This window comes from Triticum urartu, chromosome 5A, assembly GCF_056163025.1.
Source record: "Triticum urartu cultivar PI428250 chromosome 5A, HENAU_Tu73, whole genome shotgun sequence".
Classification (NCBI taxonomy): Eukaryota; Viridiplantae; Streptophyta; class Magnoliopsida; order Poales; family Poaceae; genus Triticum; species Triticum urartu.
Genome location: NC_141877.1, coordinates 444,743,302 through 444,758,343, shown reverse-complemented (window position 1 = coordinate 444,758,343; position 15,042 = coordinate 444,743,302). Strand labels below are relative to the sequence as shown.

The 15,042-nt window shown below is 44.7% G+C and overlaps 1 long non-coding RNA gene across 6 annotated transcripts; it reads right to left on the bottom strand.

The window, feature by feature from the left end:
* Window positions 1–7,713: 7,713 nt before the first annotated feature.
* Window positions 7,714–11,802, bottom strand: LOC125556168 (uncharacterized). 6 transcript variants are annotated; one of them, XR_015604865.1, is made up of 8 exons: window positions 11,471–11,802; window positions 11,270–11,393; window positions 10,981–11,096; window positions 10,252–10,343; window positions 10,112–10,174; window positions 9,009–9,739; window positions 8,849–8,897; window positions 7,714–8,126 (listed from the first exon to the last, which is right to left on the bottom strand). It is a non-coding gene; the product is annotated as an uncharacterized LOC125556168 (long non-coding RNA). The 6 variants fall into 6 exon arrangements; XR_007305028.2 differs by lacking the exon at window positions 7,714–8,126 and having other exon boundaries at window positions 8,571–8,897; window positions 9,009–9,185; window positions 9,647–9,739; XR_015604864.1 differs by lacking the exon at window positions 8,849–8,897.
* Window positions 11,803–15,042: the final 3,240 nt, after the last annotated feature.

The following is a 15,042-nucleotide window of genomic DNA, read 5'->3' as shown; positions in this document are numbered from 1 at the left end:
AGGACGAAAAGAGAAACATCACAATGCCTCCGAAAGAAAAGAAAGAACGGAATGGAATGAACGGAGGGAAACGAGGTCTTGAGAGAGTATGCTTACAACAAATGCTAGAACGGAGTTGTTGGGTTATCAACAACGAAACGAATAAACTTGTAGTGGGCTTATGGAAAACATCTCAAAACTGAGGTGAAATTCTGGCACTAACGAAAAACAATAGATTGGATTGATATGAGCAAGAAGACGAGAAACTTATTTCACCGGAAGGATAAATGAAGAACTTGGATCATTTATAAGCACCATAGATAGCCACAATCCTTAGGGAAGGCTTTAGGTGAAATATAACCCAAGATAACTCCAATGAAGAGATTGGTGGATTTAAAATACCTCATTCTTAACAACAGGTGAATCATGAAACATGAACTCAGATTATCAAGAATGACATAATACCACCTCCAATGATACGGTAGAAAGAATTGCACTTCAGAATGCGAGATGAAGAATGCTTGAGCTCCTCTGAAAAGAATATCAAAGAACACTTCAATAATGAATTAAATCCTTGATGAACCATCATGTAGAACCTCCATGAATAATTCCGGTAACAAAAGGATAACGAAAAGAAAGAGAAGTTGAAAACACAAGGTGAAGCCTTGCGATGATTTAGATGGAGCTTCGCGACGAGATAAAGTGGAAACTTGGAATACCGGGAGAAAAGATAAAGCATCTCGAACCGAGAATGTGATATGATGAACCACTCCGGAAAGCAGGAATTAAACACTTGGATGAAGCAAGAATAAGAATTACATTATGCTTATCCTTCATCAATTAAATTGATGACAAGCAACGGATTTGGCATACTACTTATTCTCGTAGAAAGATTAAGAGAGATATCGCGCCAACTTGGGAAGGTCTTCAATGAACCACCGGTAGAATTTGAAAAGCACGAATGCATTGATATGATAAACGAATGAAGAGGAATCTTGGAAGAACCACCGTAAGAATTGCAGATGAACGAAGAAAAGAGATGAATCACCGGTAAGAATTTGAAAACGAATAAAGATACTTGGGGAAATTTAGATGCAAGTGAACGAAGAGATTCTGAGATGATTAGAGAATACTTGAATGAAGCACCGATAAGATTGGAGAACGAGAGCTGAACGCTGGAATGAATAAATCTTCTGAAATGATGGGCTCCGAAGGAAAGAAATGAAAAACAACTCATGGAAATGCCCCGGATGGATGAAAAGAATTCTCACAATCAAAACAATTAAGAGAGGATGGCATCAAGCTAGAATCACGAATCCTTGAGAGAACGGATACGATTTGGAGGAAAAACTCTTCTTCGGTCTTCAAATGTTGATAATGATGATGAGAAGCAACACCAAGAATTGTTGAGGCACTCCGGAATGAACAATAGAAAAGGTTGAGACAATGATGAAAAGAATTTGAAAGATCTTGGAGAAAAGCATTTGACTGATGGAAAATTCATTCTTACATCAAACTTTGAAAAGAATTTAGGATAGCTCCGGGAAAATTAGAAGAGTCAGGTAAGATCCTGGACAAAGACCTGTGGGTTAGGGCCCACTCAAGAGAAACACCGTTGAAATGATTACTTGAAAAGGATATAGCACCGGTTGAATTAAATGGCTTGAATAAGTTAAGACCTCGAAATGGGTTGAACGGATCTTGGATGACAAGACGAGCCTTCTGAGATATCTTCAGCACTCCGGAACAATAGAATATCGAGAAGTGGACGATTATGAGGTGCAACGGCATGGAAAACATTTGAAACGAGTTAAGGGATATGATCAACACCAAAAGCTTGAATTGGATCCCCCAGAGAAGAAAATGAGTGAAGAGTGCCGAACTTGAAGCTCCATTAGAATCTTCCTGAGAATCACCGGATAAAACATTGAACGAAAAGAATGAAGAAACTTCACATCAATAAGATGGGTACTTGATTAAGAAATTCGAGTCCTTGAAGAATAAGGGTGGGAGGGCGGGAAAAACAAGACAATTTGGAATGGATGAAGCAAACACCGTTGAGAAGAACTGATAATTGATCTTGCGAATGTTGAAGTGATCGGATCCACTTGAAGAGATACACACCGGTTGTAAAGGATTGACATGACAATCTCGATTATCATGAAGGATTAATATTCACATAGGAGTATGAGAACACTGTTTAGGAAAGGTATGGAATCAACACTTGACTTCGAAGCAACTCGAATACCACAACTGAAAACAAAAACAAAGGATTGGCTTGTAGAATAAGCCGAAACAAACATATGATAGAGATTTCGTCCGAAGTTTTCGTGGTGGGGCCCACACGGGCTCAATCGTACATCACCATCATGTACAAGGCAGTGCACATGACATACGAAGCGTCCCCGAGTCAGCATAGCCAAGGACTCTTTAAGACACAACGAGACCACTGTAAAACCAACCGTGGATAGGCGGACCACTAGACGTCGAACCCCAATCTCATAACATGCATCTGTCGGAAAGATATCCTAAGAGCTACTTGAATTCCCACTTATCAACTCCTGAAATTTTCCCGGTTATGCAATCAGGTGTTGGAGATACAGGGGAAGCATAATATCTCACCCAAAACTAGCAAAACCTACATCCAGATGTATCCATCCTTCAACACATAACCAAGAAACCTTCGGAAATCATTTACCTCAACCTACGAAAAGCATCCGTTATACGAGTTATGGCAATACTCCCGAACTCCTGCCCCAGTACTGGGTGGCGTCCAGGTTATCTCACCAACAACTGCATAAAAGAGATTTTCGATGTCGGCGAAACTCAGGTATTCCAGAACTTCAACGATAAAATTGTGACGACAACACCTCGGAGCTCAACTCCCCTGGACACTGCCACAACCCCTAAATGTCAGGAGGCACCAAGAACAATGTTCTCGTCACAAAACCATCGAAACAATTCCAAGATACCCACGTGATCCCAAATTTTTTTAGTGAAATTTGAGAAGAGAAGAGTCAAAACTTCTACGTCGGGATGCCTCACCAGAGCGACGAAGGGACTGAGGAGTAAAAAGAATCCTACTCTCCGATATATATAATCCTAAAAGACTCAAAACATTTTTTTAGACTCAACAACGCCAGCGATTCGATCAAGCAGGGGGCTCCTAAGTCGGGAAGGCTCTGATTACCAACTTGTAACACCCACGATGCGGCTATATCTCCCACGTGTCGGAGCACGACTTAGAGGCATAACCGCATTGTAGGCAATGTCGCAAGAGGGGTAATCTTTACACATCCCATGTGCTGAATAAGAAAGAGGTACAGAGTTGGCTTACAATCGCCACTTCACACAATACATAAATATAGCATTACATCATCCAGATACAATCAAGGTCCGACTACGGAACCAATATAAAAGAAGACTACCCCTAATGCTACAGATCCCCGATCGCCCCGACTGGGCTCCACTACTGATCAACTGGAAACAAAACATCACAACGAACAAGATCTTCATCAAGCTCCTCCTTGAGCTCGGTTGCGTCACCTGCATGGTATCATCGGCACCTGCAACTGGTTTTTGGAAGTAATCTGTGAGTCACGGGGACTCAACAATCTCACACCCTCGCGATCAAGACTATTTAAACTTATGGGTAGGGAAAAGGTATGAGGTGGAGCTGCAGCAAGCACTAGCATATATGGTGGCTAACATACGCAAATGAGAGCGAGAAGAGAAGGCAAAGGCACGGTCGATAAACTATGATCAAGAAGTGATCCTAGAACAACCTACGTTCAAGCATAACACGAGACCGTGTTCTCTTCCCGGACTCCGCCGAAAAGAGACCATCACAGCCACACACTCTGTTGATTCATTTTAATTAAGTTAAGTTTCAGGTTTTCTACAACCGGACATTAACAAATTCCCATTCTGCCCATAACCGCGGGCACGGCTTTCTAAAGTTCAAATCCCTGCAGGGGTGTCCCAACTTAGCCCATCACAAGCTCTCACGGTCAACGAAGGATATTCCTTCTCCCAGGACGGCCCGATCAGACTCGGAATCCAGGTTACAAGACATCTCAACAATGGTAAAACTAAACCAGCAAAGCTGCCCGAATGTGCCGACAAATCCCGATAGGAGCTGCACATATCTCATTCTCAGGGCACACTCGGATGAGACATCCTACGAGTAAAACCAACCCTCAAGTTGCGCCAAGGTGGCCCCGTAATCTACTCGGTCCGGACCAACACTCAGAGGAGCACTAACCCGGGGGGGGGGGGGGTTAAAATAAAGATGACCCTCGGGCTCCGGAAACCCAAGGGAAAAAGGCTAGGTTGTTAGTGCAAATGGTAAAACCAAGGTTGGGCCTTGCTGGAGGAGTTTTATTCAAGGCGAACTGTCAAGGGGTTCCCATTATAACCCAACCACGTAAGGAACGCAAAGTCAAGGAACATAACACCGGTATGACGGAAACTAGGGCGGCAAGAGTGGAACAAAACACCAGGCATAAGGCCGAGCCTTCCACCCTTTACCAAGTATATAGATGCATTAATTAAATAAGAGATATTGTGATATCCCAACAAATATCCATGTTCCAACATGGAACAAACTCTATCTTCACCTGCAACTAACAACGCTATAAGAGGGGCTGAGCAAAGCGGTAACATAGCCAAACAACGGTTTGCTAGGACAAGGTGGGTTAGAGGCTTGGCTTAGCAATATGGGAGGCATGATATAGCAAGTGGTAGGTATCGTAGCAAAGGCATAGCAATAGAGCGAGCAACTATCAAGCAAAGATAGAAGTGATTTCGAGGATGTGGTCATCTTGCCTGCAAAGGTCTCCGAGTAGACGAAAGCTTGATCCTCGTAAGCGTACTCAACGGGTACCTCGAACACGAACTCGTCTCCCGGCTCTACCCAAGGCAAGAACACAAGCAAAGGAAACAACAATCAACCACGGTGCAATGCGCAAGCGACATGATGCAAAACATGGCATGATATGCGGGAAGTGATATGCAGTGCATATGCATGCTCCGGAAAGGAAAGATTGAACCTGGCCCCAACTTAGAAAACCAAGAGTGCCACTGGAAAGATGAGTTTATTTTGGTCGAAATCAATATAAAGATCACCGAAATCGGATGCACGGTTTGCAAATGGCAAGCAAAACAAATATGGCACCGATCTGCGATTAATAGCACGAGGCCATCTAAAAGCATCAAGAACAACAAGCTACTGTACTCTAACATGACAACAAATCACATGGCAGGGATCCACTCAAGATGCTTGACAAAAGATGAACACTGAGCTACGGCTAATTCACACAATAGCAGGTTCAAACAAGCATGGAAAAAGTGCAAAAGATAATAGGTTCACAGACTTGGTGAAAATAACAACAAGACAGGATTTAACATCAGGAAGCAATGTTTATAGCAAGATAACAGCATGCTACAAGAATATATCATGGCAAAGCAAAGCATGGCATGAAGCTACTCAAAGCATACAACAAAAGTCCCTTACTGACCATAAGCCAAAAAGGGATCAGAAAATACAATGGCAACCATGTGAACATAGCAAGTTTCGTTAACAGATTCAGACTTAGCAGAAAACTGGAACATGGCAAAACAGATTCACGTAGGTATGTTTACGAGCTCGATGCACTCACCACAAGGCATTGCATGACAAACTAAGCATACACCCAGCAAGTAGACATGGCAAGAACAACCTCATAGCATGCACGGATCAACTACAACAACCTCGGCAAAATTGCTTAACACGTAAACAATCTGTTAGGAACATTTTATAGCAAAAGTAGAGCAAGATTGAGTCATGCTAGGGTGCTCCATAATTGCAAACAAATATATGAATGGATAGAGCATAACATTATCTCCAAATCATCCTTAGTGAACATGCTCAAAAGAGGCATGGATCACTCTGCAGCAACATGAATACATAGCATAAAAATATTAACAGGACAAAGACTTAGAAGATTTCTAAGTCCCTGAAATTAGCAACATCACGAGAGCTACTTTGCATGCTTGTGCTAGTCACCACAGAGATCACAAAAATACATGGCATACACCCCTGTAAAGATGGCATGGCATACTACAAAACACATGAAGGGCTCAAGTTCATAGGAGACACACATTAATCAAGGCAAAAATGACAAATGTCCAATTACTGATAAGAATCTGAAACTAACATTACATAGCACTCTTGCAACAGCATTTAGGGCAGCAAGATGAACTCAAATGAACATGGTGCAATGGAATTAAATGAAGTGCTCGTCGAGACGAACAATCTGATATGCTACACGCCCAAAACGGAGACACGGTGTAAAGTTATGATGCGATGAAGTATGCATGAAAATGTGCGGATCCGGGGACTTGGCAGAATTCCAAAAAAAAAACAGATCGAGCGCGATATAGCTAAGTTGTGCACGGGGCAAGGGATAGGGCTGCTCACCCTGGGCTTCGGCCCACGAAGAGGGAAGAGGCAGGCCGGGGCTGGGCCGATGGAGCCGGGCCAGGGAGGCCGAGGCCCACGCGGCCACGCGTGGTCAACGGGGAGGGGGTCGGGCTCCTCCCAATCTGGACGACGAGCGGCGGCGCTTTCCGGCGAGGGCGGCGCGGCGCCGGTGGTGGCCGACCCAAGGCGGCGAGGCGCGCAGGTGAGGCAGGCGGGAAGGCGTGCCGGCGGGGAGGCGTTCCGGCGCGGCCGCGGCTGCGGGCGGCGACCGGAGCAGGCAGGGCGCAGGCGGTGGGGCATGGCGCCTGCGGCGGCGCGCGCAGTCAACGGCGGCGGCCGGCGATGGGAATCGGCGGCGAGGCGCGCGGACGCTCGGGCGGATGGCGGCGCGCGGACGCGGCCCGGTTCGGGCCCGGCGGGGGCCGGATCTGGGCCGGCGGGCCAGGCGCGTTGGCGATGTGGCGCGCCGTGAGTGGAGGGGAGCGGCGGCGGGGGCGACGTGGCAGCGCGCCGTTGGTCGGAGTGAGGTGGCTGCGGGGCAACGGACATGTCCAGCGGCGCGGGATGAAATGTCCGGCGGCGGCGAGGAAGGTTAGGGTAGGGTTTCGTCCGCGAATTTTTGGAGGAGAGCACATATATATAGGTAGAGGGGGCTAGGAGACTCCAAATTGAGCACGGTTTTCGGCCACGCGATCGTGATCGAACGACCGAGATGATGGAGGGGGTTTAGGTGGGTTTGAGGCTACTTAGGAGGGGTGTTGGGCTGCAACACACACGAGGCCTTTACGGTTCCTCGGTTAACCATTGGAGTATCAAACGAAGTCCAAATGGCACGAAACTTGACAGGCGGTCTACCGGTAGTGAACCAAGGCCGCTTGACAAGTCTCGGTCCAATCCAAGAACGTTTAACACCCGCACCCAAAAAGAGGTAGAAAGGAACACCGGAGGACATAGGTGCGCCGGAATGCAAAACTGACAACGGGGAAAATGCTCGGATGCAAGGTTGTCAAAATCGTGATTCTGTTATACGATTCTACGACTTTACGATCCAAACTAACCCCTATGATTCTACGATTTTAGTTCATAGAATCTATATTTCTACGATCCTGATAGTGAAGATTCTACGATTTGCGATCTTACCATCGGAGCTCCGATCCGATTCAAAATCGCGATTCTGACAACCTTGCTCGGATGCATGAGACGAACATGTATGCAAATGAGATGCACATGATGACATAATATGAAATGCATGACACGCAAGCAAATGACAAGGCAACAACAGCGAATAACTGGAAGACACCTGGCACATCGGTCTCGGGGCGTTACAATGGATCTGAACATGAAACATCTGACTGATAATAGTGCACTTTACATAAGCAACAAGATAGATTTAGCGTCTTGAAAAGCTTGTGATAGGGCCAAAAGCAAACCATAGGTTATCACAGGATAGAGCATAATTAAGAGTACTTAGTGCTAGATTATATTGACACAGGGGCTGCAGTGTCTTCGATGGTGCATCTAGAGGCGGTGCACGGTGAAAACCAGGCGGCGCTTTTAAGTGATCCTGAAACAAAATGCACAGACGTCTCCTTCGTGAATGTTGGCATGGCGACGAAACTCAGACTAGTTGGTGGTTATAGTGGCCCTCTTGTCGGAACTAACATTAGAACACCAGTTTCCAAAGCTGAAATACAAAGTTAGTTTCAGAGAAACAACATAGTCTAATATTAATAATATACCATGTAATTACTCATTCGTGTTTTCCATAAGAAAATACATTATCCTGCCAAAACAACCAAGCTGTGGCAGTACAAAAACTACGCAGGAACACATATGCAAGAGGTGATTATCAAAACAAAAGGACTGATAAATTTAGCATCAACAAATGTATAATTCTTTTGTTTTCAAATTCATAGTTTAAAGCAAATAAAGATGGGCCAGAAATCAACATATGTTAAACTGTTGCTGCCAACAGTTCTATAGTTAATCGCTAATCATCAATCTAATCTAATTTCACAGCATACTCTGTAGCACTAAAAGCATACTGCTGAAGTGACAACAAATCCATATCTCCAAAAATGACACCTCTTTGCAAAAATTCTTCCCCGGGATAAGGACGAGCATCAAATAACAAACATAGATCCATGCGGGTAATATAAAATGCATAGGTCCAACATATCTATTAATCCATCTAGCTAGAAGCCTAGAACTGCATATACATGTTCCAAATCAGTGAAATAGCAAGATCCAAAACACAAAATCAGATCCATGACTATGTATGTGTGGGCTCCAGTCACAAATATGTTGGAAAAAATATTAAGCATCGGCTGGAAGCAGTGTAAAAATTCAGAGACGTTCATGGCATTATAGAAAAAGGATAAAAGGCCTTTGCCAAACGAAACAGACATGGCTTGCTGATCCAAACCCGAGTAGCCCCCAAATTCTCTATGTCCTGCTGCATCAAGGTAGAAATGAAGGAGAAGAGACACGAGAGAACAAATCGCTCAATTCATCGGGACTACAAAAAAGATTCTTCAGGAATATATATGTTTAGAAAAGCACATACCACTCTGTCTCCCTCCGAAAGCCGCCACGAGCAGCACCACAATGCACGTCCAGAGCAGCACGGTGGTACCACCCACAGGCTAACCCATGCCGCCGGCCACGCCTTCGCGGCCTTCACGACAGCACCCATCTGATCTGTAGCGCCTCACGGGGAAGATCTGCAGAACAATAAAAGAAACTACATTCTACGACATTAGATTTATGTGTACTTGATGTAGAGAGAAAACTACAATAATACATGGCTCTTCTAATTGGTAAATCTGCTTGGATTATGTAAACATCAACCAGATTGGTGCACAACACTATACCTGTAATATGCACAAGATCATACACCCTAAATGTGCTGGAAAGGAAGTTAACAAAATAATTTGTAATTTACAGCGGCGGAGTTTATGTTTCCACTTTTTGGAACAAAAACCTATAAATCCAAATCTCATAGGGTGCCTCGTTGCATATACACCATACAGTAAGCAAACATGATTGGACAACACGTAGGCATGTATAAATCCCACTTTGCAATGAACAACTGTACGTGCTCCAGGAGTTCCCATGCAACATCAAGAAGCCAAATGGTAGACAGAATTGGAAGTCATGGGTCCCAAGTTAAGTCAAAATGTGGCAAGTTATACCAAGCTTTACCTATTTAGTCTGATGCCCTTGTTTTATCAGGATCATCTTGCTCAGCAGTTGTCAGCCTTGCTCTCAGATGCTTGAAGCTTGAATTCAGTGAAACTGCCAAAGTATTACCCTTGCATAAGTATTATTTATATTCCTTTATTCAACTTTTGTATAATGTTCTCGTAACAGTCGACATTTAAAGATGGGCCTGTACAGATTGGAAATTAAAATCCTAAACTCAGACTAACAATTTTCTTAGAGATCCAGGAGTTCTTAGTAAAGACATATACAACAAAAATGACATGTGCAGGTGATCCACTATGTGCAAGTGCAATCCTGCAACTATTGTGGGCATAAACCAAGTAGAAGAAGGAAATAACCTAACAAATGCAAGAGTCAGAAAACTCCACGGTTTTGGAAAATAGTTTGTCATAGGAGTCAAGAGGTCTTTTAAAAAATAGGAATCAAGAGGTACGACGACAGAACCTGAATTTGCAACTGACGGTTTCGAACAGAGATAATTAGGAAGACCTGTGAAAGTTGAAGCACCTGAAATGAGTTTAGTAGTTAGAACTGATGGCAGGTAGCCAAATTAAAGCCAAGCACTCAATGTCCAACTTATTTACCTGCATTTTTTCACTGATGAAGCCTCAGTTTTTGTAGCAGGACCCGTAGTACCAGGCATGGTGTATGACTGAGAGTGGAATACTAAAAGCACCTGGAACCAGTTTAGTAGTTATAACTTAGAAGTGACATCAAGTAGACAAATAATACAGCAGGCTACGTGAAGCAAATAATGACAACAGGAAACTTAAGAGGTACAACTGGGCATTTCTAAAAGGCTACAATTTCATCGATTAGTTGAGCAGTTAGTGTCTTAGAGATGACAGCAAGTAGACAGGCATTGGTAAAGAACAACGCCCAGCTTGGTTGTTACGTTGTAGTGCTGCTATGAATTACCATGTGACATAACATGTACTACAAGAGATCGACCGTGACATGCATGATGGATTAGAAAAAGATTGAAATTAATGGATGCAGGTAATACACAATTTTATATGTAGACATGTGTTACTAATTTTGAATGAGTTCATACACGTTTTCATCAGCATAAACATTCACTGGGATCTACTAAGGAAATCCATGACACATACTGAACCCCTGTACTCGCCCCAAAAGCCATGGAAATGGATGGTAACAACATGATGCAGATTCACACATACCCATGCTCAGGTCCAACATTCCAAAGGAAATGATCCCCAAAATTCAGAGACAGGGTAACTGAAGCAACGCTGGCAGTGACATAATCTAGGAGGTGTCGAGGTTAGTGATTGATGCACACCTATTTAACTGACCTATTTTGCCAAGTTCACTGAAGAGATCATTGAGCAGGTCGGGCTCATGTTTCTCCCTATCGGCTTTGTGGATCTTCCTCGGAGCTTTCTTCTTGCACTTTCTGATGGTGACAGGCCTATGAATCGAAAGCTATTACATTAGCAACAATGGAACACGGGCACAGCTCTCACGCGCGTCCATTTACTCCCAGCGTACGTTTAGATAATGAAATTGAACAGTAGAATAATCCATTGATTGAAACCCGGCCCCAAACGAAACGAGATGTAGAAGCGCTCCAAGACACCTTACCCATGGCCATGGACGAGCTTCTCGGCGGCGGGGTGCTCGTGCCTGGGGCGGCGTCTCCCCTCACGGCGGGCAGCATGGTCTACCCCGCAGACGTCTGAGGAAACCAAGAAACATCTGTCGTAGCCTATAGACAAGAAGTCAGAAACACGTCCCAAGTCCAAATCCAGAGAGAAAAAGGATGGCAAGAAGCAGACTATGCACCTCAAACGGAAACGGGTTGGAGAAAAATGTTGCTGCCATCGCCGTGCCGCCTCGCGGGTCTGCGCTAAGGGCTGAGCCTTCTCATCGCCGCCGTTTTCGGAGTGGCCGTGGTCTCCGGTGGTGCGTCCATCGGCCACGGCGAGTGAAACGGGCGGAGAAAAGAGGGAGAAGGATGGAAAAGGGGAAAAGGAGTCTTCTGCGATGGCGGTGCGGGCGCGCTAGCCCTCTTCTGGGACGGTAGTGCGGGCCCTGCCCCTGCTGCCTCCGCCACAAGTGGGTTGAGAGAGAGAGAAGGGAGCGTGGGGAGGAGACATGGGTTGGAACGGGGCAGGTGTATCTAGGACCTCTTCCTTCTTCTCTCTTTCTTCTGACTCGAAGGAAACAACAAGTGGTGGGGCAGCAACGAAGCAAACAAAAAGGCAATGCCATCGCCATCCCCTGCTGCCCACGTGGCATAGCCCAGCGTCCGCTCCTTCCCCGCACGTTAATGCTTCTTGATGTACGTCTAGGTCTGTCTAAATATGTCCTTGGTACAACTTCTCAATCCTTGAATCACTTCTCCATGATTCTTGCTGCAGATTCTTCGTATCTTCACGATGTTGCCTTGGCTGATGGTTGCACCCGTCGAAGACTGCCCTCACGCTCTCCGCTTCCTCTCTCTTTTTTCTATGTGCGTCTAAACTCTCTGCGAAATTGTAGGGGTATGCCGCTTCACCCCCTCTATCACGCCTAAGGTCTCGACTATGTTGGTGCCTCTGCCTGTATTCCATCCCCTTGTTCATGCTTCCATCATTTCCTCAAAATGTTTCTTTATCAGAATATTTTGCACACACATAGCCTATAAGCATAACATTTTCGTCTGTTTATTGCAGATTCGCTAAATAACTAGCAAATCACTTCATCACACCCCCTTAATTTGGTACTTTCACATGCCAATTTGTGATATTCCAATGTATATGTCCATCTATTGGCTGGTGTGGGAAACAAAAACACCTTCTCATTTGAGATGGCCTGGTTCGAACGCGAGGGGTTCTTAGACATCATAGCCAGGGAGTGGGCCAAGGGTGTTGGAGGAAGGACGGCGGTCGAGCGCTGACAGAACAAAATTAGGCATTTGAGAAGTTTCTTACGGGGTTGGGCTAAGCACCTCAGTGGGGTGTATAAGATTGAGAAGGATAGGCTCCTCTCTCTTGTACAGGCCTTGGACGTAAAAGTCGAATCCACGATATTGCTGCCCGCCAAGCTCCAGGTTAAAAATGAGGCGGAGAAGAGGCTGAAGGAACTTCTCCGAGAAGAAGAACTGAAGTGGGCTTTGCGTGCCAAGGTCCGCAAAGTAGTCCAAGGGGACACGAACACTCAATTCTTTCACCTCATTGCTAATGGTAAGCACAGAAAGAAGCGGATCTTTCAGCTAGAGCAGGATGAGGGTACTATTTTAGGTCAGGATAATCTCAAAACCTATATTACTGACTACTATAGACAGTTATTTGGACCGCCGGAGGACAATTGTGTGTCCCTCGATGAGTCCAGGATCGAGGACGTGCCTCAATTGTCTACTGCTGATAATGATATCCTGGTTGCCCCATTCTCAGAAAAGGAGGTGTTAGATGCTATTGCACAAATGAAAAATAATAAGGCTCCCGGCCCGGATGGGTTCCCGGCTGAGTTCTATAAAAAGTGCTGGCATATTATTAAGGGGGATTTACTACCGATGTTTCATGATCTATTCTCTGGACAGCTTCATTTATTTCACTTGAATTTTGGAACTATCACTTTGCTCCCGAAGAAAACGAATGCTGTGAGGATTGAGCAGTTCAGACCGATCTGCCTCCTCAATGTTAGTTTCAAAATATTCACCAAGGTCGGGACTAATTGGCTCACACAGATTGCGCAGTCTGTGGTGCAGCAATCCCAAACTGCTTTCATGCCGGACAGGAACATCCTTGAAGGGGTGGTTGTTCTTCATGAAACGCTCCATGAAATCCATTCCAAAAAATTAGATGGAGTAATTTTTAAGGTGGATTTCGAAAAAGCGTACGATAAGGTTAAGTGGCCATTCCTCCAACAGGCACTGCGTATGAAAGGTTTTGATGAAGCCTGGCGCCGACAGGTCGAGTCCTTTACGCAAAAAGAGAGTGTGGGAATTAAAGTGAATGACGACATAGGTCATTACTTCCAGACACATAAAGGCCTAAGACAAGGAGATCCGATGTCCCCTATCCTGTTTAACATTGTGGTGGATATGTTAGCAATTTTGATAGGAAGGGCTAAGGAGAATGGTCAAGTGGGTGGGTTGGTACCTCATCTTGTTGAGGGAGGTGTCTCCATTCTTCAGTACGCCGATGATACAATCATCTTTATGGAGCATGATTTGGCCAAGGCAAGAAATATGAAGCTAGTGTTATGCCTATTTGAACAATTGACCGGGTTAAAGATTAACTTTCATAAGAGCGAGTTGTTCTGCTTTGGTAGAGTCAAAGATGACCAGGAGTCTTACAGGCAATTGTTTGGGTGCGAGTTGGGGAGTTTACCCTTCTCTTACCTTGGTATTCCGATTCACCATCGTAGGCTTACAAACAGAGAATGGAAGTGCATCGAGGATCGATTTGAGAAAAAAACTGAGCTGTTGGAAGGGTAAGCTCATGTCATACGGAGGCCGCTTGATATTGATTAATTCGGTGCTCACGAGTATGCCTATGTTTCTCTTATCTTTCTTTGAGGTCCCAGTTGGTGTTAGGAAAAGACTGGACTTTTATCGATCGCGTTTCTTTTGGCAGGGTGATGAACTTAAAAGAAAATACCGGCTTGCTAAATGGGACATCATCTGTAGACCGAAAGACCAAGGGGGTCTTGGTATCGAAAATCTCGAAGTTAAGAACAGATGCCTTCTTAGTAAGTGGTTGTGGAAGCTGTCTTCCGGGACTGAGGCCATGTGGGCGCAGATCCTACGCAGCAAGTACCTCCAGACTAAAACATTGTCCCAGGTCGCAGTCAGGCCGACTGATTCGCCTTTCTGGAAAGGACTAATGAAAGTCAAACAATCTATGTTCAATAGGACGAGATTTGTTATTGGAAACGGTACAAGTACACGTTTCTGGGAGGATACTTGGCTTGGTGAATCACCTTTGGCCATTCAATATTCGTCTTTATATCGGATTGCTCAATGACACGAGGTGTTTGTGGCAACGGTATTCCAATCTGTTCCCCTTAATATTCAGTTTCGACGGTCGCTAGCGGGCAATCGTTGGGAACAATGGCTCCATCTAGTTAGGATACTGATGGAGGTTCAACTGTCTCACCAACCCGATATATTGCGCTGGAAGTTGACTAGCTCTGGAGTATTTACAGTTAAATCAATGTATATTGATGTTATTAATTCGAATGCTATTCCAACTTCCAAGCATGTTTGGGGTGTCAAAATTCCTTTAAAAATTAAAGTGTTTATGTGGTTTGTCCATAAACAAATTATTTTGACAAAGGACAACTTGATTAAGCGCAATTGGACAGGACCTACTAGGTGTAGTTTCTATGATCGGGATGAGACGATTAAACATCTATTCTTTGATTGCCCG